This window comes from Schistocerca gregaria, chromosome 4, assembly GCF_023897955.1.
Source record: "Schistocerca gregaria isolate iqSchGreg1 chromosome 4, iqSchGreg1.2, whole genome shotgun sequence".
Classification (NCBI taxonomy): domain Eukaryota; kingdom Metazoa; phylum Arthropoda; class Insecta; order Orthoptera; family Acrididae; genus Schistocerca; species Schistocerca gregaria.
This window is the reverse complement of record NC_064923.1, coordinates 251433398-251460363: the sequence shown is the minus strand read 5'-3', so window position 1 is coordinate 251460363 and position 26966 is coordinate 251433398. Positions and strand designations below refer to the sequence as shown.

Here is a 26966-nt window from a genome sequence, read left to right as displayed (position 1 = left end):
GGTTGAGGTTACGGATATGAAAGTAGCTAGGAGGATTGCAGGTACTAGTAGATGGGAACAACGGCAGGAGGGTGTCCACGAGGAGGAAATCAAAGAAAAACTGGGAATGAACTCTATAGATGTAGCAGTCAGGGCGAACAGAGTTAGATGGTGGGGTCATGTTATATGCATGGGAGAAGCAAGGTTACTCAGAGACTCATGGGTTCAGCATTAGTGGGTAGGAGGAGTCGGGGTAGATCAAGGAGGAGGTACCTGGATTCGGTTAAGAATGATTTTGAAGTAATAGGCTTAACATCAGAAGATGCAGCAATGTTAACACTCAATAGGGGATCATGGAGGAATTTTATTAGGGGTACTATGCTCCATACTAAACGCTGAAAGGCATAATCAGTCTTAAATGATGATGATGATGATGATGATGATGATGATGATGGAAGAGGACTTGGATGAAGACGAGACGGCAGATATGATACATTGTGAAGAATTTGACAGGACACTGAAAGACCTAAGTACAAACAAGGCGCCGTAAGTAGACAGCATTCCGCTAGAACTACTGATAGCCTTGGGAGAGCCAAGCCTGACAAAACTCTACCATCTAGTGAGCAAGATGTATTGGGCAGGCGATATACCCTCAGACTTCAAGAAGAGTCTAATAACTCCAATTCCAAAGAAAGTATGTGTTGAAAGGTGTGAAAATTAACGGACTATCAGTTTAATAGATCACGGCTGCGAAATACTGACACGAATTCTTTACAGACGAATGGAAAAATTGGTAGAAGCAGACATTTGGGAAGATCAGTTTAGATTCCGAAGAAATGTAGGAACATGCTAGGCAATACTGACCCTACTTCTTAGCTTAGAAGCTAGATTACGAAAAGGCAATGTTTTTAGCATTTGTAAACTTAGAGAAAGGTGTTGATAATGTGGACTGCAATACTCTTTTTCAAATTTTGAAGGTGGCAGGGATAAAATACAGGGAACGGAAGGCTATTTACAATTTGTGCAGATAGCACAAGGCAGTGATAAGAGTGGAGGGGCACGAAAGGGTAGCAATGGCATTCAATCTGTACATTGAACCAAAGAAAAATTTAGAGTATGAATTAAAATCCAGGGAGAAGAAATAAAAACCATGAAATTTGCCAGTGACACTGTAATTCTGTCAGAGACAGCAAAGACCTTGGAAGTGTCTTGAAAAGAGGATGTAAGATGAACATCAATGAAAGCAAAACGAACATAATGGAATGTAATCGAATTCAATCAGGTGATGCTGAGGGAGTTAGGTTAGGAAATGACACACTTAAAGTAGTAAACGGGTATTGCTATTTGGGCAGAAAAATAACTGAGAATGGTCGAAGAAGAAAGGATATAAAATGTAGACTGTATATGGTGTTTCTGAAGAAGAGAAATTTTTTAACATCAAGTATACATTTAAGTATCCGGAAGTCTTTTCTGAAAGTATTCATATAGAGCGTAGCCATGTATGGAAGTGAAAAATGGACGATAAACTGTTTAGAAAGGAAGACAATAGAAGATTTCGAAATGTGGTGCTACAGAAGAATGCTGAAGATTAGATGGGTAGATCACGTATGTAATTAGGCGGTACTGATTGGAATTGGGGAGAAGAGGAATTTGTGGCACAACTTGACTAGAAGAGTGGATCGGTTGGTAGGACACATTCTGAGGCATCAAGGGTTCACAAATTTAGTACTGGAAGGAAGCGTGGAGGGTAAAAATTGTAGAGTGAGACCAATAGATGAATACATTAAGCAGATTCAGAAGGTTGTAGGTTGCAGTAGTTACTCGCGGATGAAGAGGCTTGCAGAGAATGGAGTGGTGTGGAAAGCTGCATCAAATCAGTGTTTGAACTGAAGACGACAACAACAACAAATTTCGCTCTGCCTGTAAACGCGAGCCGGCCGCGGTGGTCTAGCGGTTCTAGGCGCTCAGTCCGGACCCGCGCGACCGCGACCCGCGCGACTGCTACGGTCGCAGGTTCGAATCCTGCCTCGGGCATGGATGTGTGTGATGTCCTTAGGTTAGTTAGGTTTAAGTAGTTCTAAGTTCTAGGCGACTGATGACCTCAGATATTAAGTCCCATAGTGCTCAGAGCTATTTGAACCATTTTTTTTTTTTTTTTTTTTTTTTTTCGTAAACGCGGTGGAGGCGCGCGCGTATTCATGCACAACTGCGTACGTTGCGCGAGCCAATCAATCAGCAGTGTTATTATGCAGCAGCGTCCGAATACTGAGTTCGCAAGACAGAAGTACATATTCGACGGATAAGGCTAACGATTTTTTCCAACCACCTGCAAATTCTACAGGTACTTTTGTCATCAGTTTAAAAATTGAAACTATTTTGTATTCGGTAGGTTTATTATTATACACTGAGGTGACAAAATTCATCTGACAGCGATGCAGACATACACTCCTGGAAATTGAAATAAGAACACCGTGAATACATTGTCCCAGGAAGGGGAAACCTTATTGACACATTCCTGGGGTCAGATACATCACATGATCACACTGACAGAACCACAGGCACATAGACACAGCTAACAGAGCATGCACAATGTCGGCACTAGTACAGTGTATATCCACCTTTCGCAGCAACGCAGGCTGCTATTCTCCCATGGAGACGATCGTAGAGATGCTGGATGTAGTCCTGTGGAACAGCTTGCCATGCCATTTCCACCTGGCGCCTCAGTTGGACCAGCGTTCGTGCTGGACGTGCAGACCGCGTGAGACGACGCTTCATCCAGTCCCAAACATGCTCAATGGGGGACAGATCCGGAGATCTTACTGGCCAGGGTAGTTGACTTACACCTTCTAGAGCACGTTGGGCGGCACGGGATACATGCGGACGTGCATTGTCCTGTTGGAACAGCAAGTTCCCTTGCCGGTCTAGGAATGGTAGAACGATGGGTTCGATGACGGTTTGGATGTACCGTGCACTATTCAGTGTCCCCTCAACGATCACCGATACCCCAGGAGCAACAGTGTCCCTAATTTGCTGGGAAGTGGCGGTGCGGTCCCCTACGGCACTGCGTAGGATCCTACGGTCTTGGCGTGCATCCGTGCGTCGCTGCGGTCCGGTCCCAGGTCGACGGGCACGTGCACCTTCCGCCGACCACTGGCGACAACATCGATGTACTGTGGAGACCACATGCCCCACGTGTTGAGCAATTCGGCGGTACGTCCACCCGGCCTCCCGCATGCCCACTATACGCCCTCGTTCAAAGTCCGTCCACTGCACATACGGTTCACGTCCACGCTGTCGCGGCATGCTTCCAGTGTTAAAGACTGCGATGGAGCTCCGTATGCCACGGCAAACTGGCTGACACTGTCGGCGGCGGTGCACAAATGCTGCGCAGCTAGCGCCATTCGACGGCCAACACCGCGGTTCCTGGTGTTTCCGCTGTGCCGTGCGTGTGATCATTGCTTGTACTGCCCTCTCGCAGTGTCCGGAGCAAGTATGGTGGGTCTGACACACCGGTGTCAATGTGTTCTTTTTTCCATTTCCCAGGAGTGTATATAGAGGTGGCAGTAATGTCGCGTACACAACGTACGAGCATAAAAGGGCAGTGTATTGGCTGAGTTGTCATTTGTATACAAACTATTCTCCTGAAAAGATATCTGACGTGATTATAGCCGCACGACGTGATTAACAGACTCTGAATGCGGATTTGTAGTTTGGACTAGATGCATGGGACATTCCATATCGGAAATTGCTAGAGAATTCAAATGCCAATGTCCGTCGTGTCGAGAGTGCCCCGAGAATACCAAATTTCAGGCATTACCTCTCACCACAGACAACGCAGTGGCCGACGGCCTTCGCTTAACGACCGAAAGCAGCAGTGTTTGCGTAGAGTTGCTAGTGCTGACAGACAAGCAACACTGCGTGAAATAACTGCAGAAATCAATGCATCCGTTAGGACAGTGCTGCGGAATGTGGCGTTCGTGGGCTATGACATCATACGACCGACGCGAGTGCCTTTGCTAAGAGCACGACATCGTCTGTAGCGCCTTCCCTGGGCTTCTGACCATATCGGTTGGACCGCAGGCGACTGGAAAACTGTTGCCTGGTCGGATGAATCCTGATTCCATTTGATAAGAGCTGACGGTATAATTCGAATGTCGTACAGACCCCACAAAGCCATGGACCCAAGTTGTCAATAAGGCACCCTGGTAGCTGATAGTGGCTCCATAATGGTGTGGACTGCATTTACATGGAATGGACTGGTTTCTCTGGTCCAGCTGAACCAATCATAGACTGTAAATGGTTACATTCGGCTACCTGTAGACCATTTACAGCCATTCATGTTTCCGAACAACGATAGAATTTTTATGAATGCAATGCACCAAGTCACCGGACCACAATTATTCACGATTGGTTTGAAGTACTTTCTGGACATTTCGAGTGTATGATTTGGCTACCCAGATCGCCCGACATGAATCCTATCGAACATTTATTGGACGTAATAGAGAGGTCAGTTTGTGCATAAAATCATGCATCGGTAACACTTTCGCATTTATGGACAACTATAGAGGCAGTATTTCTCACTATTTCTGTAGAGTACTTCCAACAACTTCTTGAGCCATGCCACGCTGAATTGCTGCACTGCGCCAGGAAAATAGAGGTCCGACATGTCATTAAGAAGTATCCCATGACTGAAGTCACCTCAGCGTAAAGAGAAAAAAAATAGGCACCCTGTTTGACGGACCTACAAAGAAGAAGCACAGAAAAACGTTAGACAACACATTGAATTTAAAGCCGAATTGATCGAGACTTACGCTTTTGTTCAAAACTTAAGTGGCCTTCCAACGCTTATTATCATTCAGGAGAAATTGGCTCATAACAGGAAATAAATTTTGGAGAGGTACTTTCTAACTGAACACGCGTCATTTAGTACTCAATATCCTGTCGGTGATACAAGGATGAAAGTAGTTGAGGAAATTGAGAAGAGTCAAGAAAAATGTTCTGTATTGATTACTGGATGAAATCTTCCAAAAATGGTCTATTGTAAGTATGGTGCTTAGTCTAGAGATTTATAATAGAGGAAAATCATACATATACGGCGAATACATATAAAGATGTTTCGGTATTTTAAGCACAAGGTAGATATTTTAAAAAAATTGAGAGTTACCATTGTCTGCTAAAACAGTGGAAGGTTGAACAGTTAAAATGTGTTTAAATACAACCGACCACCAAATCGAAGATATTCAGTTGGCTTTAACATTCTCAATAGCAGTTGAAGAATCTTGTGACGTAAATGATACACTGCAGGCTTCAATTTTTGTGCAGTTTCTTTCATCAACAGTTGAAACAGGTGAAACATTTAGAGAGGTTTTAGCAAATGTAGTAACTGTGTGCACTGAGAAACGTCATATTCCAATCGATAAAACTGTCTTATTTTCAACAGCCGTGTGAAAACCATGAATGGCGTAAGAAACGCGTTTGTTGTTATTTTGAAATTAAAAAAATCATGAGTTACTTATTTATCGTTGCATCATTCATCACGAATCACTTTGTCTGCTGACATTTCTAGAAGAAATTTTCAAAGTCGCAGAATTTATGATTATTAACTGCGTTGTAGGTAAATCTAATAATCATCACCAATTAAAAGAATCTGTTGCTGAAATGGTGACGGAGCGCTCTCATTTTTTGCTGCATAATAAGGTCCATTTGTAATCAAGAGGACACGTTATGAAACTTTTCGTTTCCTTGTTAAAAAATTAAAACATTTCTTGTTGAGTAGGTTGTTCACTATCCAGAACTAACGAATGAGCAGTGTATCTAAAAATTTCATTTCACGGTAGACGTTATGCCTCATCCGAATGAACTTAATGGAAAACCACAGGGGACAGACAATACAACTTCTTTTTTTGAAGTCAGAAGAAGTTATTTCAGTAAAAAGCAAATTACCTTATTCGAAAGATAAACTTTGATTCACTTTGCGGTATTACACATAAACTGACCGCCACAGTCTCATACCCCAGGCGAAGTAAATGAAAAGAGCATGCCCCAGCAATGCAACTTATTTAAGAACTATACTTACAATAAACTGTCACGTGTTTCACAACGTCATGATTTATGCAATATAATATCGAAGTGTGCACTTGCTATTATCAACATCTCCCTTGGAACTAATATTGTGAGCACCTGTTTGCAGACTAGTGTTATATAGTTTCTTTGCCTCCTTCCGTGTATGTGTAGGATTATTTTTCATTGCCATTATCGACACACATAGCTTTTTTGGCACTTTAATCTACGACGTTGGCTGAAATACGTGGAAATAAATATAAATAAACATAGGAATGTTGTAAGTAAACATAGAAATCCTTAAGTAAGTTAGAAAGGTTCAAATGGTTCAAATGGTTCTGAGCACTATGGGACTTAACTTCTAAGGCCATCAGTCCCCTAGAACTTAGAACTACTAAAACATAAGGACATCACACACATCCATGCCCGCGGCAGGATTCGAACCTGCGACCGTAGCGGTCGCGAGGTTCCAGGCTGTACCGGCTAGAACCGTTCGGCCAGTCAGAAAGGTTTTAACTACATTGTTATTTAGGAGGAGAATTGGGTGGGGAGGTAGAGATGTGATCAATGACCCCAGTATTGCATACGTATTTACGTCAGGTTTTTGAAGAGCTGATGAGTTACTGAATGAAAGTGGACAATGAGAGGTGGTTTTTCTATGCCCATCGGCGGCTCACGCAAGACCGTGATAAGGGCGCTTATATCTACGAAGACGGCGCGCCACAGATGTAAACGTCACGATGCGCTCCTCAGGATTGAGTCTGCTGCTGTTGGCAACACTGTTGGCGTCCGCGCTGGCAGTCGTCTCCTACAGGGGGTGACTGAATCTGACAGGTGTCTACTTGCCGTTCATAGAAATGCACTTACAACTTCACACATTTCGACAATGTAATAAATGTTTCATTTCGCTGATGACTGTCAATCTAACTTTCACAGCATCCTCACTCTTCCAGTTTGCTTAACGTTTCTATGAAACTAGCGAACCCGTCAATGCTTCGTAATTGCTAAATATGTAGGGGGATTAGAAATATGCCCTTACTTCCGTCCGCGCCCTCTCTCTGTCCATAATATCCTTCCTCCTATCTCTCTTCCCTTTCTCTCTGTCCATCCTCTTTCCAATATCCTCCTGACGTTCAGCTTTGTTTATTGATAATTCAGGGAATTGAAGTCGCTTAAAATGAATCGGGAAATGGTTGCTATCTTGGTGTATGAGAGATATCTCACCATCTGCTGGATCTGGATATACATGGTGTCCATAAAAGACCCAGTTTCAAAACGCTGTAGAAAGGGAACCAGTGCTCAGAATGACGTCAAATTTGAACAGCATATTGTTGATGCAGGGGGAAACGTCATAGAACAGAGAAAAACTAACGAAAATTTGACCATTATATGGCACTGTAAGCGTCAGAATATGCACACCAACAAACGCGCGGCACACGCCTGTTCCTCGGTTTGTGTCCAAGACACCCAATATGAACTTTTCCCACGAAGGAATGCACACAGCTGATAAAGCTCTTTTATAAGAATGATGATTGTGGGCCAATAGCCTTGCAGACGTTCGGGACACTCAAGGCTATGAAAAAAGGCATTGGTCCGATGTCTGCTAAGTGTCTGCAGAAAATGACTGCATAATTCGAAAAGAGAGGCTTTTTCAAATGGTTGAAATGGCTCTAAGCACTATGGTACTTAACATCTGAGGTCATCGGCCCCTAGACTTACAACTACTTAAACTTAACTAACCTAAGGACATCACACACATCCATGCCCGACGCAGGATTCGAACCTGCGACCGTAGCAGCAGCGCAGTTCCGGACTGAAGCGCCTAGAACCGCTCGTCCACAACGGCCAGCTGAGATTTATTTGATGTGAATTTTGGCGGAGGGAGGAAAGTAGTCCATGCGACGTCCGTCGGAGATGTGGCCACAGAATTGCGGTAGGAGTCGAGCGGTGGTGTTCAAACACGCAGTGCACGGGGAATTGCCTGAATGTTGGACAAGGTGCACAAAATCCCACGAAAAATCCGGCATTGCTATCCGTTCAAGAGATAGTCCTTAATGACCTACCAGCAAGACACAAGTTCCCTCTGGGATTTCTAGTTTACATGAATGGCCATGCAGCATTCTGTGGGCAGACTAAGCCCATGTGCATCTCGAGGAACATGTCAATACACATAACTGTATAATATGGGAAACGGAAAATCCTTACACACGTCAACCGCTACCACTTCATTCTGTAAGGATGTGTGATGCAGGATGACGGCATCGTTTATCGTGGGGCCATATTTTTTCAAGATGAGTCCTGTGGATAGTGTTACCTTTGCCGTCACTGGTAAACCCTACGGAACTCTTTTGTGTACCAAAGTCATTCCAAACCTTCAACAGTGTGGATGCGTGGGTTGGATCAGTTCTACGCAAGATGGCGCTCCTCCGCGTACTACACAGCCAGTGATGCGGCGACTGCAGAGACATTTAGGAAATGCTAGAACTATCAGCCGTCACCTGACTTTAATCATCGTGACTTCTGGTTGTGGCTTCATCTGAAAGATGTTGCGACATTTGGACATCGCGCTTTGGCCCTAGGACAATTAAAAAGCGATGTCAATTTGTTTTTAATGCAGTTTTTGGGCACAGGATAATTAGAAACCGATTTTCCTCTTCTGATGTGGTACGGCCTTTTTGCGGTGGATGGGCTTACCTAACTATCAGTGCAATAACTGTTGACTACCGAATTTCTGCAGTGATGCACACTGAACAGTACGAACGGTGTAGCGTGCAACTCAAACCATAGCAGTCGTATTGTGGTTTGTCTGTCATTTGAAGCCGGCCGTTGTGGCCGAGAGGTTCTAGGCGCTTCAGTCGGAACCACGCTGCTGCTACGGTTGGAGGTTCGAATCCTGGCTCGGATATGGATGTGTGATGTCCTTACGTTAGTTAGGTTTAAGTAGTTCTTAGTCTAGGGGATTGATGACCTGAGATGTTAAGTCCCATAGTGCTGAGAGTCCTTTTTTTGTTGTTTGTAGCTGATCTCATTTACGTGAAGACGCCGACTACTACGCCAAAATTGTCGTCAATTTTTTTTCTTCCATGACGTTTCCCCCTATGTCAATAATATACTGTTCTAATTTTATTCTGAGGAGTGGTTCTCTTCCTACAGCGTTTTGAAACTGCAACTTGAATTGTGGCTTATGTCTGTCTGAGCGACTATTTGAGTATCGTGTAAAAATTTGAAGTAAATCGGTGATGAAATACTCTAGATTTTCGCTAACAATGTTTCCCCCTTACACATATAATACACTAGCGGAGAAAGGCGTGCCTTATTGGTGTGTGTCCGTGCCAATACCACGCAGCCTATGGCGTTGTGCTTAATGTATGAACTCTGTGTCGCACAGTGGTATAATTTTGTAGGTACATTCAGCAGCATTTGTAGATACTGCCTGCAAAACTGTGTTGGGAATGGAGTTAGTAGAACAAAGTAATAAGTTTAACCTTCATGCAGAATGCGGCAGTTTTAAATGCATCTCACTATTCATGACCCCATATCTCCTGAGATATATGTAGTACAATGAGACAATATTTTAGGTACATTCAGGGTCATATGTGGATACTGTCTGCGAAATTTACTGGGAACAGTATTCGTAACAATGAAGTAATAAATTCAAATATCATTCATGATATAGCAGTTTTTCACGCCTCTCATTGTTTATTACGTCGTATCTCCTGAACTATGTGTCGTACAGTGATGTAATTTAATATTTTCATTCAGTGGTACATGTGCATAATGTCTGTAAAATGTGTTGAGAATACAGCTAGTAGTAAAGAAGTAATAAATAAGTAATAAACCATAAAGTCATGCCTTATCCGGTAATTTCACTGCATGTACAGCAGAGAAGTTGTAAGCGATAAACACTTTTCTTTTGATAATTTTGTGGTAGTAGTCAGAGAGAAAACATTTCGTTAATGTTTGAAATTCTTGCAAAATTTGTTGCAAGACGTTAATTGCTCTCATGAATGAATAAAGTCTGGGAATTCATGCATCACGGGCTTCGATTCTTTTTCACCCCCGTCCCCATCCAGTTGACATATAGGTGGTTCAGAATCTTACAGCGATTGTTGTCTGATGGTACGGTATATGTATACTAAGTTTCGTTGAAATCGCTCAAGTTGATTGGAAGGAGATGTGGAACACACACACACACACACACACACACACACACACACACACACACACACACATCCATTTTTATAAAATATATGGATTTATATTTTTTTTAAATATGTGCTCTACATCCATCCAAACATTTATTAGAGCGTCGTGAAAAATTAGAAGTAAATCAGTTAAGAACATTTCGAGAATTTTGATAACATTAAGCAACTTCTTATACTTATATAGTGGTGTATATATACACACTAAGTAAATTAAAAATATGTACTCTGTCTTTTAGAGATGTTTACTAATAACATTTTCTCTTTATATATATTTAAAAAAATATGTAGCTTATGTCGGTTAGAACGTTTATTAGAGTGTTGTGTAAAAATCTGAAGTAAACGCATTAAGAACTCTTCGAGAGTTTGGTAATAAAGTTAAAAAACGAATTGTCTTTATATAGTATTATAGCTATGTTCACTACTACCAGTGAGATAATGAGAATTCCTTACAAAAAAACACACATTGTAATAAAACACAGTTAGAAATCAGTTAGAAGAAGTAACTACTAACGAATGTTTAAGACATGGATTGGATTATTACCTACTGTTTTTAAAACTTACTTCGAATTCACTGTTAATAAATGGAACGTAAAAATTTATAACGAAATGTGCTGTAAGTTTTGTTTTTGACTCTGATATTGAAAACAAAATACAAGAATTTCAAACTGCCCATAGCAGAATTTTCAGAACACAAAAGGAGGCCATCACGAAAGTCTATGAAATGATGATGGTTCCTGTGTTATTCTATGGAAGCGTAAACCGGGTTTCAACAAAAACAAGAAATTAAATTGAAACAGTAGATATGAGGTTTCTAAGAAGAACGAAGTGCTGTACAAGAAGAGACACGGTTAGAACTGAAGATATTAAAACAGAATGAAATATTTTCAACACGAGTAAAAAAATTCGAAAGTATAGTGAAAATGGGAGAATGCCAGGTCACAGAATTCCTCAGAAGATCCCAAACTATAAGCCAAACGGGAAAAGAGATAGTGGAAGACTGCAGAAAAGATAGGAATGATTTTGGTTGTGAGTTCAGAACAGGAAATAGAATAATTCTTGAAAGGAAGGTGATGAAGATGATGATCATGATGACGGAGCTGTGGTAGTAGCGTGACTCAGACAGCCCCCCCCCCCCCCCTCCCCGTTAACCTTTAACAGTGTGTAAGTTAGGTAACTGTAGTTGCACACATATTTCTCAATGAAAACAAAAATTGTGGTTGTTCATTATTACTTACTTGTTTCGTGAAGTAGTTTTCTGTTTACAAGTCTGTCGCCAGACAGTAACGACTATACCGTTGTCAGATAGCAACCTGGTGAAGAACACTGATAAAGATATTACTTATGAATGGTCTGTTGCAAAACTCACAGGCCAAAAGTCATCTCTGTTGCACGGAGTGAATTCTGTGAATTCTCTTTAAATTTTAAGTTCAAAAGGCTTTTCAACTAAATCAAAATTTGTAACAAGGAAATTACCTACAATTCACAAGTAATGCATAAATTGAGGCATAATGTAAATATAACTACCGAAATGATGTGCACCTGGTAAATCAGAAGAATATCAAAGAGTTTAGAATGTCTTGAAAATATCAATAAAGTAAATTCAAAACAAAGTAGGTAATATAGACGAATTAAGTAATTAGGGAAACCTAGCGAAATGAGATGATGAGGTGAAGTTCATGAGCAGGAAAGTCACAGCCTGAGTTTGATCGCTTAATGTTAAGTATTGGCTGTCAGATTCTTTCGGCCTTTTTGTACCTGTAGTTTGCGCCCCTGGTATCTGTGACGTTTACCCTGCACGTGTAGAGATTTCTGCAACCTCTAATTACATTCTTGTTTATACGGTACAGCTACCGCCAGCTTATTCTTTGGGGACGATTGTCAGCTATTGTTTGGAAACAAAAATCCTATTCAAAAAATGAATCTATTTTTAGGGTTCACAGTGAATGCTGTCATTCATAAATTCGTAATTTTTCCGACGAGCAGTGACGACAGAACTTACCAACACACACAACTGTTCTAGATAGTTCGCTTCTTTACGGCAAATCAAAAGGAGGCTTCACTGGAGCCTTTTTCTTTTTTAAAAAAAATGAAAATTTTGTAATTTAGCTATTTGTTAAAAACGTACGTCCTTTCTTTAACGCCTCCCCTTCCTTCACTCTCTATCAAGTTTTGTTTTGTTTTTTTCTTGTTATTATTATTCCCGCATGTGGCATTTGACGACTACTGTTAAATATATTGCACTAGCCTTGGCAATATTCTTGGCCCTGTATAATCTGAAAGAGGTAGTATCTGATACACAGTCACAACTGATATAATAGTAACTGAAGTAACTGATGAAAAATGATCGTTTCCTAAGAACCATCGAGCGATAGTTGCTGAATCATACTACGATAAGTCATTCGGATTTTTTCTATCACTTCTCTAATGGTATACGCCGAGTCCAATGCGTCCTTGTATTGATTAAAATCATTAAACCGTCATCAATTCTGAATTCTATATGGAAAGGGGAACAACTTATAATTTTTAACTTCTGAAATGTCTAATCAGAGTTGGGCTGGCAATAATTTTTAAAGTGTGTATGCCTGCCCAAGCGTTTGTCTTTCCTTTAGAGATATCACAGCATAGTCGACTGCACAAAAATGAATGCTTTTACTATTTCAAGGAAAAAACATACAAAATCTTTCAATTATGTTTATAAACTTCTTTTGTATCTTCTGATGATGTTGACTGAATGTTTTTGTTTGACCTTTTTACAACTTAAATTTTTGCTGCATCGAAGAAACATTTCGACATTAAAACTGCAGTGTTGGTAGGAACTACAACGGTTTCCTGCCTACAAAAGTGACCTTGGGATGCTGGACCACTGTTTTTTTTTTTTTTTACTTATCTAACTCAGTACACTGATTAGTTCGGCGCTGATTCCTAGGAAAACCTGATAAATCTACTAATTCTCCTATTAGAAAAAAAATGAAATTTAAATCACTGCTAATCCTACATGGCTGCGCGACTTCCACACTATCACTTTCCACGAGGTTTTGTAAATTTAATCAAACTCCCATTAAACATTTGAAAGTCAAAACACGCTTACCGCATATTAACACAAAGTTGAAAATATAACAGACAGTGCTTGATATGCTGGTTTAGGCTTACCACTATCCAAAAATCTTACACACACCCTCAAACTGACAAAGGAACAGTACTTACATTAGTTGTAATACTAATAGACTTCAGATTAAATGGCCAGCTCGCCACGGACATCCGACAGCACGTAGGGTCCGCGTTACCGTTTGTTAATGACTCTGGCATCGCTACGTCTTTCTCAAACGGCGCAAAACACATGCAACCTAAAATTATAATAACAGTGAATGTACATTACAAGGTAAATATTTGTACTTTAGTCAACTCTTCATTTAAAAAAATTTAATGAACAGCTTGAAAATATGGTGCCCACTGAAATCAGTATACCAAAGTGGTATGACACTTCCTCTCACACCAAGTCAATGAGAAACAAAACATTTAAAAAATAAAACATTTAAATATTAACAGTGAAATCAATAGCTACTGCACCACCTCAACGCTGTTCTCGTTTCCTTATCTCCCTAGTGGGCAGTCTGCCCTTGGCAGTGGTGAAGCACAGATGTCTTGCTTGTCTCCCATCATTGGAGCTGTGCAGAGGAAGTTGTTCACTTCCCAGCTGTTGTGAGACATTAGAAACAAGTTCTAAATATCATGCACTCTTATAGACAGACCATGATCAAAATCACGCCAGACTACATGCATGTGAGGTTGACAGATTCCTGTGAGACAGTCTTGACATCGTGGGCATCCACTTTTCAATTCCAGCCAGCGTCATTTGTATCAAGATGGTAAATGCTGAGGTTTGCACAACTGTGGTAAACAAATTTGCTAAGTGGCTAAGTTCAAACACTGCAGTGGTCACATTGGGTTGTTACAGTGGACTGACTACATGAGCCTGGGCTTGTGTACCATTATAGTTTAAGGCTTCCCTCTGAGGTGCCAGCCAATGTCATAATTGTGGTATTTCGACAGTAAGGAAATGTGATCAGCCATGTGGCTCAGAAATGACAGATGTTTGGGCCTTATGAGGTGTACTATGGTGTATGAAAAATAAAAATTGTACTGATAAAACACATACTGCCATACTGCCGTGCTATGCCGTAGTGATGTACAATGGCCAACCATACATTTGTGTTGGCTGTGGAGAGGGAGATCATGTCAGGTCGTCGTGTATTCAGTGCCGACTGATGCTAAAGCGATCGGGGAACTGCAGCCAGCGGAGGTGAGGTTGATACCCCCATCGCCTATGTCAAAGCAACACTGGCATCCCCCGTGGACGGAGAAACCACTGATCAACTGCGGGTCTGACATCCTGTGAATCGAGGACACGACCGAGGTCACGCCGCCTCCTCAGGCGACGACAACCTTGCAACATCCTCAACCACCATAACTGGGCGAACCACAAGAAAAGATGGACGTCAACAAAAGGGTCGTGCCGTAAGCGGCCTTCCTTACTGAGGGAGCAATGGCATCTGATCAGCTTCAAAACGCTGACCCAGAAACTTACGTCCACAAGTAACTGTTCTGGCGCCCAAATAAGTGGCAGTGAGTCAATGACGTTTTGATGACGATATTCCATATATCGTCGTCCATGACAACACCACCTGACGTGGAGACAAGGCAAAAAACTTTTCAGCTGGTAGCGAACAACCTTCTCACTCTCAGAAGGCGCAATAAATTCTCCATGCCGCAAGAAATGTTTAATGCTGCAGACGTAGCATGGCTCTTTTGCAAGAGGACTACATAGCCAGCTTTCCCCATCTCTTAGGTTACACAGCTAATGTCGCCCATGAATCACCCACTAGCAGCAGCATCACAGTCTTACTTAAAGAGAGCTTGGTAGAAGATGACGCACGATATCTCCTCAATGCATGAGTCATGGATGCCACAATGAACTAAGTACGAAGCATAAATATCTGTGCCCCTTCTGGTACAGAGCGACAGCAAGAACGCTTCGGTTTTTTGCCAAAGACATCGCGCTGCTCCGTCAGTGTCGTCTAGCCAACATGGTGGTTTGGAGAGACTTCAGTTGCACACAAGTACCTTCAGGCCAGCTCTCGCGCCATTTCCTGTACACTGAGTTTTACATCCACGATGTTCAAGTGGAGAGCACCTGGCGCCACATCCATGGCGACAGACACAGCTATACTCACTTCACCAGTCACTCCTCCACCCAACTCGAATGGATTTATGTCACGTGCTCGTTACAGACAGTGATATGCAAAGCGGAGGTGTGGCCAACACTGTTTTCGGATCACTTGGCCTTCATTTGTGCCATAACCCTCAGTTCACTAGTGAGTGGTGAAGCACAAGCCCATGGGAGCTAAATATTGCCCACTTGATCTCCCCGATCTGTCGAATAGCCGGGGGACGTACATGGAATAAGTGTGTTTGCCGCCATGGTCTGTACCACTCGGCCTTAAGATGGTGGATTGATTGCGTGAAACTGGTCCTCAGAAGAATCTTCATAGCATGCAGCAGAGAAGCAGGTGCATGTCACAGACACACAATAGACTTTTACTTTACATTCTTAGGGAGTGTTTCGATCAGCTGCATTCACCGGACCTACAATTGTCAACTGTCCACAGTAAAGATCGTTTCTACCAAGCGCCTCCATTTAGGAGGAACTGTAGTAAACGTGCGTGCACAAGACAGCCTGCCCTTGGAACAAATTTCAATGCATCACATGTTAGCGAAGTGAAAAAGGCAGCGATGGTCTCTGCTCTACATTACCAACACAAAGGAATGAAGATGTCTCAACGAATAACACGATATAGACAAGCTTTTCATAACCACTGTGCTCGACTGTATTCAGTGCAGCATGCGGATCAGGCAGTCATTAAGGACGTATCAGGATTGATCCACGACCCCATACCACAGAAATTAGAAGTGGACTTGTCAGGGGATGTGACTGAAGACGAGGTATCCGATATCAATGGCAGAGGAGCGGCTAACAATACCCCAGGACTAGATGGCGTCCATTTTGGTGTTTTATCAGGTCTTCAATCAGTTTTTGGAATCGCGTTGGACAGAGATATGCAGTGAACTGATGTTTCCAGATGTTCCACTTCCCATAACGTTCTTAGATGAATTGATGGTGGCTACCGCATCCATGATTACCGACCTTGACACTGCTGAATAGTGGCATGACAGTCTTCACCAGATTGATGGCTACGCATTTCAGGGGTATGATGCAGTACGTACTTTTGCAGGATCAAGGATATGCACAGTTCGGAGCCGATATAGGGACACAATAACCTGGCGAAGCTTGGCATTTACCTGATGAGCTGCCATCCATCTACTTTAGTTAAGGAGTTGATCAAGTTGACTACTCATTGTTGACTGCAGTTCTCTGGAGCGTGTGATGCCAGCACCATTTCAAGGGTGCTTGATAATAGTCATTTAAAGGCGCCCATACAGGTCCACTGATCAGTGTGCCAAGACTGCCTATCATCTGTGATATAGTTGTTGGCCTAAGAAACTTTTGTTATGTGGCTACACCACAGGTCACCTGGGGTGATGCAAGGTACCACCACCTTCAGATGCACTGCTTGTGTGGATGGCTTGATGCCTACGGGGCACTGACAATATGAGAATCACATGGAATGTATCAAGTCCTGTGGGGCAGCCATGTGTACTAGGATGAGACTGACACCTGGCAGAGTCAGTCACAGTTCAGCGACCAGATGAGATGATTGGGTTTTCACTTCACGACTGATATATGCTCTACGACGACCCATAATTATAGGCACCTCCTTCACCAAACTAGAGCAGGCATAGCAGATCACCACCTGCTGATTTTGAACATCTTCCAGAGGACACAGTATGCCATTGGTTACCCAGTGCTACACAACCTGCATGCCGCACAGGCACTTCCATTATTAACCCAGTGGCCCACAACGTTATGGAGACTCAGCTCAGGAATATTCTTCAACGTTCGATAAATCAGTTGTCCTGTTAGTTCGCATCTACAGTCATGGCTTCGCTGCCCACCAGCCTCGTGAGCCTGCTGCTGAAGGCGCTAGCGAAAGCCTACTTGGAGTTCACAGTGTTGTTGCAAAACATCCCAGAACCAGTTTTCTACCTTGGGCACTTCTGATTGGAACTCACACATGTGGTGCTTTTCTGGCTCCACCCTTGGCGACGGCGAAGGAGCTCTACTGTGGCCAGGGAGAGACATGGCATTGAAATGCGGAGGAAACGAAATGCTCTAGAACGCAAAAGCGTGCCTTGTGGTGGACGGTCCACACAGGCATGCTCGACTCTGACGTCTGACCCACTTGGTACGTGACAGTCAGTAGTAAACATGTCACACAACCATGTCTAAAATCAGCCGTGTGGAGTCCCTCCACTGCATGCAATGTAATGTGACTGACATGGGCGAACACCTCCTTAGCTGCAGAGAGGCCACAGTGGCCTTGTACTTCATCAAAGAAATGTTGGCTTTTCTAGTGCAGATAACACCGGCACTCATCAGTGCCGGAACTCTTCTTCTCTTTCTTCTTCTTCTTCTCCTTCAGGAATGGCCCAAAGGATGTACTTGATGTTTGGAACTTCATACAGGAACAGCACTGCGTGATAGGTTGTTGTTGTTGTAGTCTTCAGCCCTAAGACTGGTTTGATGCAGCTCTCCATGCTGCTCTGTCCTGCGCAAGTTTCTTCATCTCCCAGTACCTACTGCAACCTACATCCTTCTGAATCTGCTTAGTGTATTCATCTCTTGGTCTCCCTCTATGATTTTTACCCTCCAAGCTATCCTCCAATACTAAATTGGTGATCCCTTGATGCCTCAGAACATGTCCTACCAACCAATCCCTTCTTCTGGTCAAGTTATGCCGCAAACTTCTCTTCTCCCCAATCCTATTCAATACTTCCTCATTAGTTATGTGATCTACCCATCTAATCTTCCGCATTCTTCTGTAGCACCACATTTCGAAAGCTTCTCTTCTCTTCTTGTCCAAACTATTTATCGTCCATGTTTCACTTCCATACATGGCTACTACACTCCATACAAATACTTTCAGAAATGACTTCCTGACACTTAAATCTATACTCGATGTTAACAAATTTCTCTTCTTCAGAAACGCTTTCCTTGCCGTTGCCAGTCTACATTTTATATCGTGTCTACTTCGACCATCATCAGTTATTTTGCTCCCCAAATAGCAAAATTTCTTTACTACTTAAAGTGTCCCATTTCCTAATCTAATTCCCTCAGCATCACCCGACTTAATTCTACTACATTCCATTATCCTCATTTTGCTTTTGTTGATGTTCATCTTATATCCTGCTCTTCCAAGTCCTTTGCTGTCTCTGACAGAATTACAATGTCATCGGCGAACCTCAAAGTTTTTATTTCTTCTCCCTAGATTTTAATACCTGCTCCAAATTTTTCTTTTGTTTCCTTTACTGCTTGCTCAATATAAAGATTGAATAACATCGGGGACAGGCTACAACCCTGTCTCACTCCCTTCCCAACCACTGCTTCCCTTTCATGTCCCTCGACTCTTATAACTGCCATCTGGTAGGAACACCAAATATAGACAATATTCTTATAACTCTGGAGTGCACTACAAAACCCACCACACAGCTGGATCATCAATGCCGATGGATGATGAGCATGTTGCAACGCAGATGACTTTGTAACGAACAACACTGACCAAACAAAAGATACAAGGAGATACACTAGGACCCTAGGTGCAACTACTAGTGGAGTGAATGTTAAGTTTTCTTTCAATTGGAGGGTGGAGGACCCTTTTCTTTTCTTTTCTTTTCTTTTCTTTTCATTTCTTTTCTTTTCTTCATGGCATGACATGACGTTGTATACATCGACTGGTTAAAAAAAAGTCCTGCTTCTGGATAGCGTTCTGTTTGTCCTTTTTCTTTCCGATTCCTCCTTCCCCATCTTCTTCCTTTTGGTGTGAAGGGGACAACGTGACGACCGCTGCCCCCTCTGCCCGCTCTGACCCAACTCCTAAAAGAAGGGGGTGCTTTGTTTGACAACAAATGTGATTTTGTTTGAATCATTACTAAAAGTAAGAAAAGTATTGTACATGGAAAGGTGTCAATATAGGTTCAGAAGTAGTGTGAAACGTAAAAACGCCCACTCTCGAAAAAAATTGCTACCAAGAGAACTAAAGAGCTTTTAATGTATACTTTGACATACTTCTACACAGATGTTTGTTTTTGTCGCCAATCTGACTCCTCTGACCGGAAAAAAACTACACAGAAGAAGAAATGGGTTTCCGTAAATATGGAACTATTTTCAGTGATTAGAAATTCGTTCAACCTTATTGTGAGTATAATGAATCAGTAGAATTTCTTATAGAATCGATGTGCCTTATGACATATGATGGACGTCATATCGTTACACACAAAAATGTAGATCAATAAATGCTACACATATTTAAGTTAATGAAAACACGATAGACTGATTTACGATATAATGTGCAGTTTCCAGTAGACACACCGACAGAATGACGTAATGCCCAAAAAAAAAGAGAGTAAACGAAGAAAAGAATCAAAATATCACCTTAATGATGAAGTGTTTGGTTTCCTTTAGGCAGCCTTGAACTCAGTTAATGTATCTGAAAAAGTCTAGTGTTTTTACATGTCAAGACCGAAATCAGTTTGGAAAATAAAGTTTGTTGCACTTTTAGTGTGAGTAGGCACGTTGGTACCACTTCTAAGCACACAGAACATACTGTACTGTTAGAAACGTCTCTCAAGGCCCGAAAAAAAACGAAACGGTTAACTAGAGAATTCAATGGTCTGTTGCCAGACTGGTCTACTCCAACACGTAGTTAAATACGAAAAAAATCATTTTTTTCCACAAACTGTTTTGGAAAAGAATGTTATACAGGGTGTTACAAAAAGGTACGGCCCAACTTTCAGGAAATATTCCTCACACACAAATAAAGAAAAGATGTTATGTGGACATGGGGTCCGGAAACGCTTAATTTCCGTGTTAGAGCTCATTTTAGTTTCGTCAGTATGTACTGTACAACCTTCCACCTACACTCAATGGAGCACGTTATCATGATTCCATACGGGATACTCTACCTGTGCTGCTACAACATGTGCCTTTACAAGTACGACACAATATGTGGTTCATGCACGATGGAGCTCCTGCACATTTCAGTCGAAGTGTTCGTACGCTTCTCAACAACAAATTCGGTGACTGATGGATTGGTAGAGGCGGACCAATTCCATGGCCTCCACGCTCTCCTGACCTCAACCCTCTTGACTTTCATTTATGGGGGCATTTGAAAGCTCTTGTCTACGCAATCCCGGTACCAAATTTAGAGACTCTTCGTGCTCGTATTGTGGACGGCTGTGATACAATACGCCATTCTCCAGGGCTGCATCAGCGCATCAGGGATTCCATGCGACGGAGGGTGGATGCATGTATCCCCACTAACGGAGGACATTTTGAACATTTCCTGTAACAAAGTGTTTGAAGTCACGCTGGTACGTTCTGTTGCAGTGTGTTTCCATTACATGATTAATGTGATTTGAAGAGAAGTAATAAAATGAGCTCTAACACGGAAAGTATGCGTTTCCGGACACATGTCCACATAACATATTTTATTTATTTGTGTGTGAGGAATGTTTCCTGAAAGTTTGGCCGTACCTTTTTGTAACACCCTGTATTGTTACATACTTGAAGTTGCATGTGTAGACTAAGCATGGCTGGGAAACGCAAGATACAATATATTGATAACTATTTCTTTACTTTTACCAACAATAAATTTATTTTTTATAGTAAGTCATTGCTGCAAATGGACAAAGTCGGAACGGAATCGTTGAAGCGTCTGAAATGTTTCGAACCTTTGAAATTTCGTCAGTGTATACATTGTAGTCTGCGCTGCTCGGTACTGTAACAGCACCATGAAACTTATAATAATTTGATCAAGGGAAAGAACTAGAGGTAGGAACTTATCATCATCAATACATTTAACCATTGTTAAATAGTTTCTTAGCAACATAAGCTATAAATTTACCTCCTCCTTCATCTACAGGACGCTCACCTTCATGGTTTCTGATGTTTCAGTATTTCAACATGTATCAACGATTGGCATAGAGGATATTAGTTGCAAATTGTGAGGCCATCAAATGAAGCTGAAATCAAGAAATTGTAACACACTGCGTACATCTTAGCAATATGGAGATGAAAATAAGTAATTTAAAATGCCATTCTTTTATCAGAATTGGAGTTCACAATCAGCTTTCTTCAGATGAGGGATAACTGACACTGAGATTCTTACCATCTCAAAATCAGAGGCTTCCCATAAGTAGCTGCGGATGACAGGTGGAATTTACCACTTATTACAAATTCAACACTTAATACTTGATGTTATGAGATGTGCGAACACCAACCCTCCCTTTTTTCCGTATGTAATATCTTGCCCTACCATCTCGCTCCTTTTCTTCCCTATGGGTTGAAAGAATTTTTCAGAATTTCTGCTTGGACCTCTGCTACATAATACTATAAAATGCGTCATGAGTGGTGATAATAGTTTCTCATGACATGTTGCCGATCAACTTTCTTGATCGAATGCAGATCACATCTGCAATGCAAAGCGATTTTGAGACAGAAATGAGATAATGCCCTGATATATGACAATTACATATCCAGTCTTCTGAATGAAGACTGCAACATCAACATTACTAAGGAATTAAAATTAAAAGCCAAACTGATTCCCTCACGTTGTTCGATTTTGGAAACGAAAAAAATCACTCCAAAACTCATTTCTGTTGCTATGTCACGACACGTTTTGACTAAACGTGTCACAATAATCACTTACATAGTAAGCAGATGACAGTAACACTAAGTCCGCAGAAATCTTCGTTAGTGTAATGTTACTTACGATAAACATGCACCAAAGTAATCAAAAATAGACTGTTAACTGACAAATGCATCACTGAAGCTATAGTGAAAACTTTTGAAAAAGAAAATAATTAATAATATGTTAATTTTTGAAAATGAAGGACGTTTCAAACCGAAATAAATGAGTTTTAACCAAAGCTATGATCAATATTTTCTAATTGAATTACATCGCTATGTGTGAGATTAACTCTTACAATCTAATGAAAAAATAGTTTGAGCCGCTAGTTACATGTAACATTACCAGTTAACATTGATTGGAGGAATTAACGTATGTAATTATGTCTCACGTAGGCTAGGCCCTATTAACGACAGGTCTCTGTGAATTTCTTATTTTTACTCTGAAGAAGCAAAGCCACCCTATCAGGTGTCAGAAGGAACAACGAAACAAATGTGTGCCTGAGCGCTCTTGAAGCAAAGAAAACTATTTATTTTTATAAAATTGAATTTAGAAATGCTGGTAAGTCGCTTACGTAACACAGATCCAGATAGTATTGAATCCTTTAATATGCTCATGCCGCGTTTCGGGAGTAGCTCATCATCTGATGACCATTTCAGATCATTAAAAGCATAGAGAAGGACATTGGATGTCAGATTTACAACATTTCTTTTTATTGTGAAATGCTCCGTAAGTTCACAAATTTTTAATGTTTCTGATTCCCTTGAGAGGGTTGACAGCACATGACTGGAGTGATCTACATGTAAATAGCAACGAAGGCACCAACTGATTGATCTTGGTAGGTGCTTCACGAGGAATCGAGGTGTTGGAAAGTCATCTGTGTTCATTGAGTTACTTCTACGGTTGTCGATTACACTCCACACACAATAACGTTCTGCGTTCTCCCTACCAAGAAATCCTGAGTTCAGTCACAAATTACGTTTGATTCCACATATAATTGTATACACATTAATGGGCGTTGGTTTGATACTGTGTGAAAGGCTTTCTGGAAGTCAAGAAGTACTACATCTACCTGATTTCCCTGGTGCATAGCTTTCAAATGTCAAGTGAGCAAAGAAAGAATTGATTTTCGTGTGACAGATAGGTACGGTATCTATCCTCTTTGGCATGTGCGAGGTAATATTCCTCGATAAAGCTCATAACGTTTGAGCTCAAAATATGCTCTCAAATGGCAAAAAATATGGATATCGGTAACACTAAAAGGTAGTTTTGGAATCACTTCTATTGCACTTCTTCTACAAAGGTAAAAACTTTGCTTTCGTCCAGTTACTGGAAGCAGTTCTTTGAGGAAAGGATCTACGATGTACTGTGGTTTGGAGAGAGGTTAACTCAGCTACAAATTGTGTCTGGCTGGGATTCCAACGGGCTCCACGGTCTTACTTACTTCTAACTTTTTCAGCTGTTTCTTAACGGAACTGACACTAATATCTAAATTACTCACATTAGAAATGGTGCAAGGATGAACTGAGGCAATAATCCTGCATCTTTCTTCATAAAGGTGCATTTGGAAACATAGTTCAGCATACCTGCGTTTGCAGGCTTCCTTCACTTTCGGTGTCTGTTTTTTCTACTAGTTTCTTTCTTTGGCGCCAATGACAGGCAGAAAAAATGATTAATTCTTTTTTTAAAAAAAATTGCTGAGAGGTTTTCGATAAGATCTGTTTTGACAGTCGTTGCAGGCTTCACGTATTCCCATTTCGACAAATGATTTTCATGTAGCATTTACATATATTTGTAGGTTTGTTTTACTTCCATTGTCCTCGTATATCTCTACACTACGATGGTCCTCCCAATTTAAACTAGATGTCCATATGGTATATTTGTGTCAAATAGCCAGTGCTAATAAATCTTACAACCGTAAACAACAGATGCGCAGTCGACCAGCAAGTCGTGTGTGGACAGTAGACACCGTTAAGTAGCGGAAGAGCATTCGTAGTACGCCAACGTAGTTCATTGTCACAAAATGCAATGGAGCAACATTTTCAATTTATATTATACTTTTGAGTATGGCTGTCTTTCAGCAACCGTATGCAGGCTGTTACCGTAAGAGCGTGCAAAAATTTAACAGGACATAGAGGATGCTTCACTGAACAAATTGAGGCAAGGAACTTGGTGTCGGCGAAGCCAGCTTAAGAAGATATTAGGAATAAAATAACAGTACTGCGTACTTTTTATGTACATTAGTTCACTGCAGATACCAACACTAACACAATGAACGTACCATTTGGACTGTATCTTAGAAAATGTGCTGAAATGGCGGTCATCAAGCTCAATGCAAGCACGAAATCGGCGAGCAAGATTCTGATGCACCCTGACAAATATCGCTGGTGTACTCCGATTCACATCAAAGGCAGATACAATTCTGGCAAATAATTCCTTGTCCTTATCCACATGTGAGTTTAGATATCCGCATATGGAATAATCAAAGGCATTCATATGAGGTGACCTCGCAGGCCATTGAATTAAACGAACTTTCACGTATGTCATGTGTGGTCCACAACGACCAAACCCAACGATCAACAACGAACAAAAATGAAAAAAAAAAGCGGTCTAAGGCGCTGAAGTGATGGACTGTGTTGTCTGGTTCCGGCGGAGGTTCGAGTCTTCCTCGGAAATGAGTATGTGTGTTTTTCCTTAGGATACTTTAGGTTAAGTAGTGTGTAAGATTAGGGACTGATGGCATTAGCAGTTAAGTCCCATGAGATTTCAGACACATTTGAACATTTTATTGTACCGGTGCTGCCCCATCGTATTGTGCTGTACGTCTCTGAACAGCATTGAGTAATGAATGAGTCTGTCGTTGATTCATAACGCGTTCTTTCATGGGATAATGTAAATACGATACAACAGAACCACGTCATGGACAAGAAAAGTAAACAGAACCTGCATCATGACTTCCTAGTAATCAGGCTCGTCCTCCATGGCTCATTGCAAGAAATAAAGAATGTACGTGTAAATAAATAGTACAGTTCGTGTAAGCTTGTACCACGCTAGTTGTAAATAATCTTCCCGCGCCCGGGTTCCCGGGTTCGATTCCCCGATGGGGTCAGGGATTTTCTCTGCCTCGTGATGACTGGGTGTTGTGTGATGTCCTTAGGTTAGTTAGGTTCAAGTTGTTCTATGTTCTAGGGGACTGATGACCATAGATGTTAAGTCCCATAGTACTCAGAGCCATTTGAACCATTTTTTTTGTAAATAATCTGGAAAACAGTAATGCTAGACAAAACGGTGGACAAATTTACTTCCATATCTCCTGAAGCAGGCTTCTCCGACCCGAGATTTCCTATCTCAAATTGCCCAGTGGAGCATTCTCTATGTCGTGTTACGTTTTTGCACGCTCTTGCGGAAACACCCCTGCATAAGTTTCAGTGGAGAAATAACACAGCCAACTGGCTGCAAACAGTTGCTTAATACATTTATCTAGGTTTCGACACTTCTAAGAATTTCTTCATCAGTATGAAAATTAAAAAACGTTAAGTGACATTGCGAGGAACCAATAGTCAAAGCTTAGAGCAGACATGCTCAAATCAACAATTAAGACTTAAAATCGTACCAAAGGCTGATTTATCTGTTTAGAGTTATATTTAAAAATAACGTGTGCAGTGTTTGTCCCGCACACCTTGACTCCTCAACAAAAACAACTCATGGATGTCTCCTGCGACTTGTTTTGGAAAACTGCACTGTGGGTGAAGAGACCTGGTGTAATCAGTTGGTATCTGCCATAAAACGACGAAGCGTAGGAATTCACATAAAGGATCAATGTTTTGACGACAAAACCGACATTCAAGTCAATACGAGTTGAACAATATCCCAAAGAAATATTTTTCTTAGAGATTCACATTGCTGAATGGACATTCTGCGCGTTGTATTCAAGTCAGGGGGGACTATACAGGGTGGTCCATTGATAGTGACTGGGCCAAATATCTCACGAAACAAGCATGAAACGAAAAAACTACAAAGAACGAAACTTGTCTAGCTTGAAGGGGGAAACCAGATGGCGCTATTGGCTAGCTGGCGGTACCATAGGTCAAACGGATATCAACAGAGTTTTTCTTTTTAAATAGGAACCCCCATATTTTATTACATATTCGTGTAGTACGTAAAGAAATATGAATGTTTTAGTTGGACCACTTTTTTCGCTTTGTTATAGATGGCGCTGAATAGTCACAAACATATGGCTCACAATTTTAGACGAGCAGTTGGTAGCAGATAGGTTTTTTAAATTAAAATACAGAACTTAGGTAGGTTTAAACATTTTATTTCGGTTGTTCCAATGTGATACATGTACCTTTGTGAACTTATCATTTCTGAGAACGCATGCTGTTACAGCGTGATTACCTGTAAATACAACATTGATGCAATAAATGCTCAAAATGATGTCCGTCAACCTTTATGCATTTGGCAATACGTGTAACGACATTCCTCTCAACAGCTAGTAGTTTGCCTTCCGTAATGTTTGCACATGCATTGACAATGCGTTGACGCATGTTGTCAGGCGTTGTCGGTGGCTCACGATGGCAAACATCCTTCAACTTTCCCCATAGAAACAAATCGGGGGACGCCAGATCCGGTGAACGTGCGGGCCATGGTATGGTGCTTCGACGACCAATCCACCTGTCATGAAATTTGCTATCCAATACCGCTTCAACCGCACGCGAGCTATGTGCCGGACATCCATCATGTTGGAAGAACATCAGCATTTTGTCATGCAGTGAAACATCTTGTAGTAACGTCGGTAGAATATTACGTAGGAAATCAGCATAAATTGCGCCATTTACATTGCCATCGATAAAATGGGGGC

General features: G+C 41.5%; 1 pseudogene; it reads left to right on the top strand.

The window, feature by feature from the left end:
* Nucleotides 1-6779: 6779 nt before the first annotated feature.
* LOC126267674 (carboxypeptidase B-like) overlaps nucleotides 6780-26966 on the top strand; it is a 73099-nt pseudogene continuing 52912 nt past the window's right edge.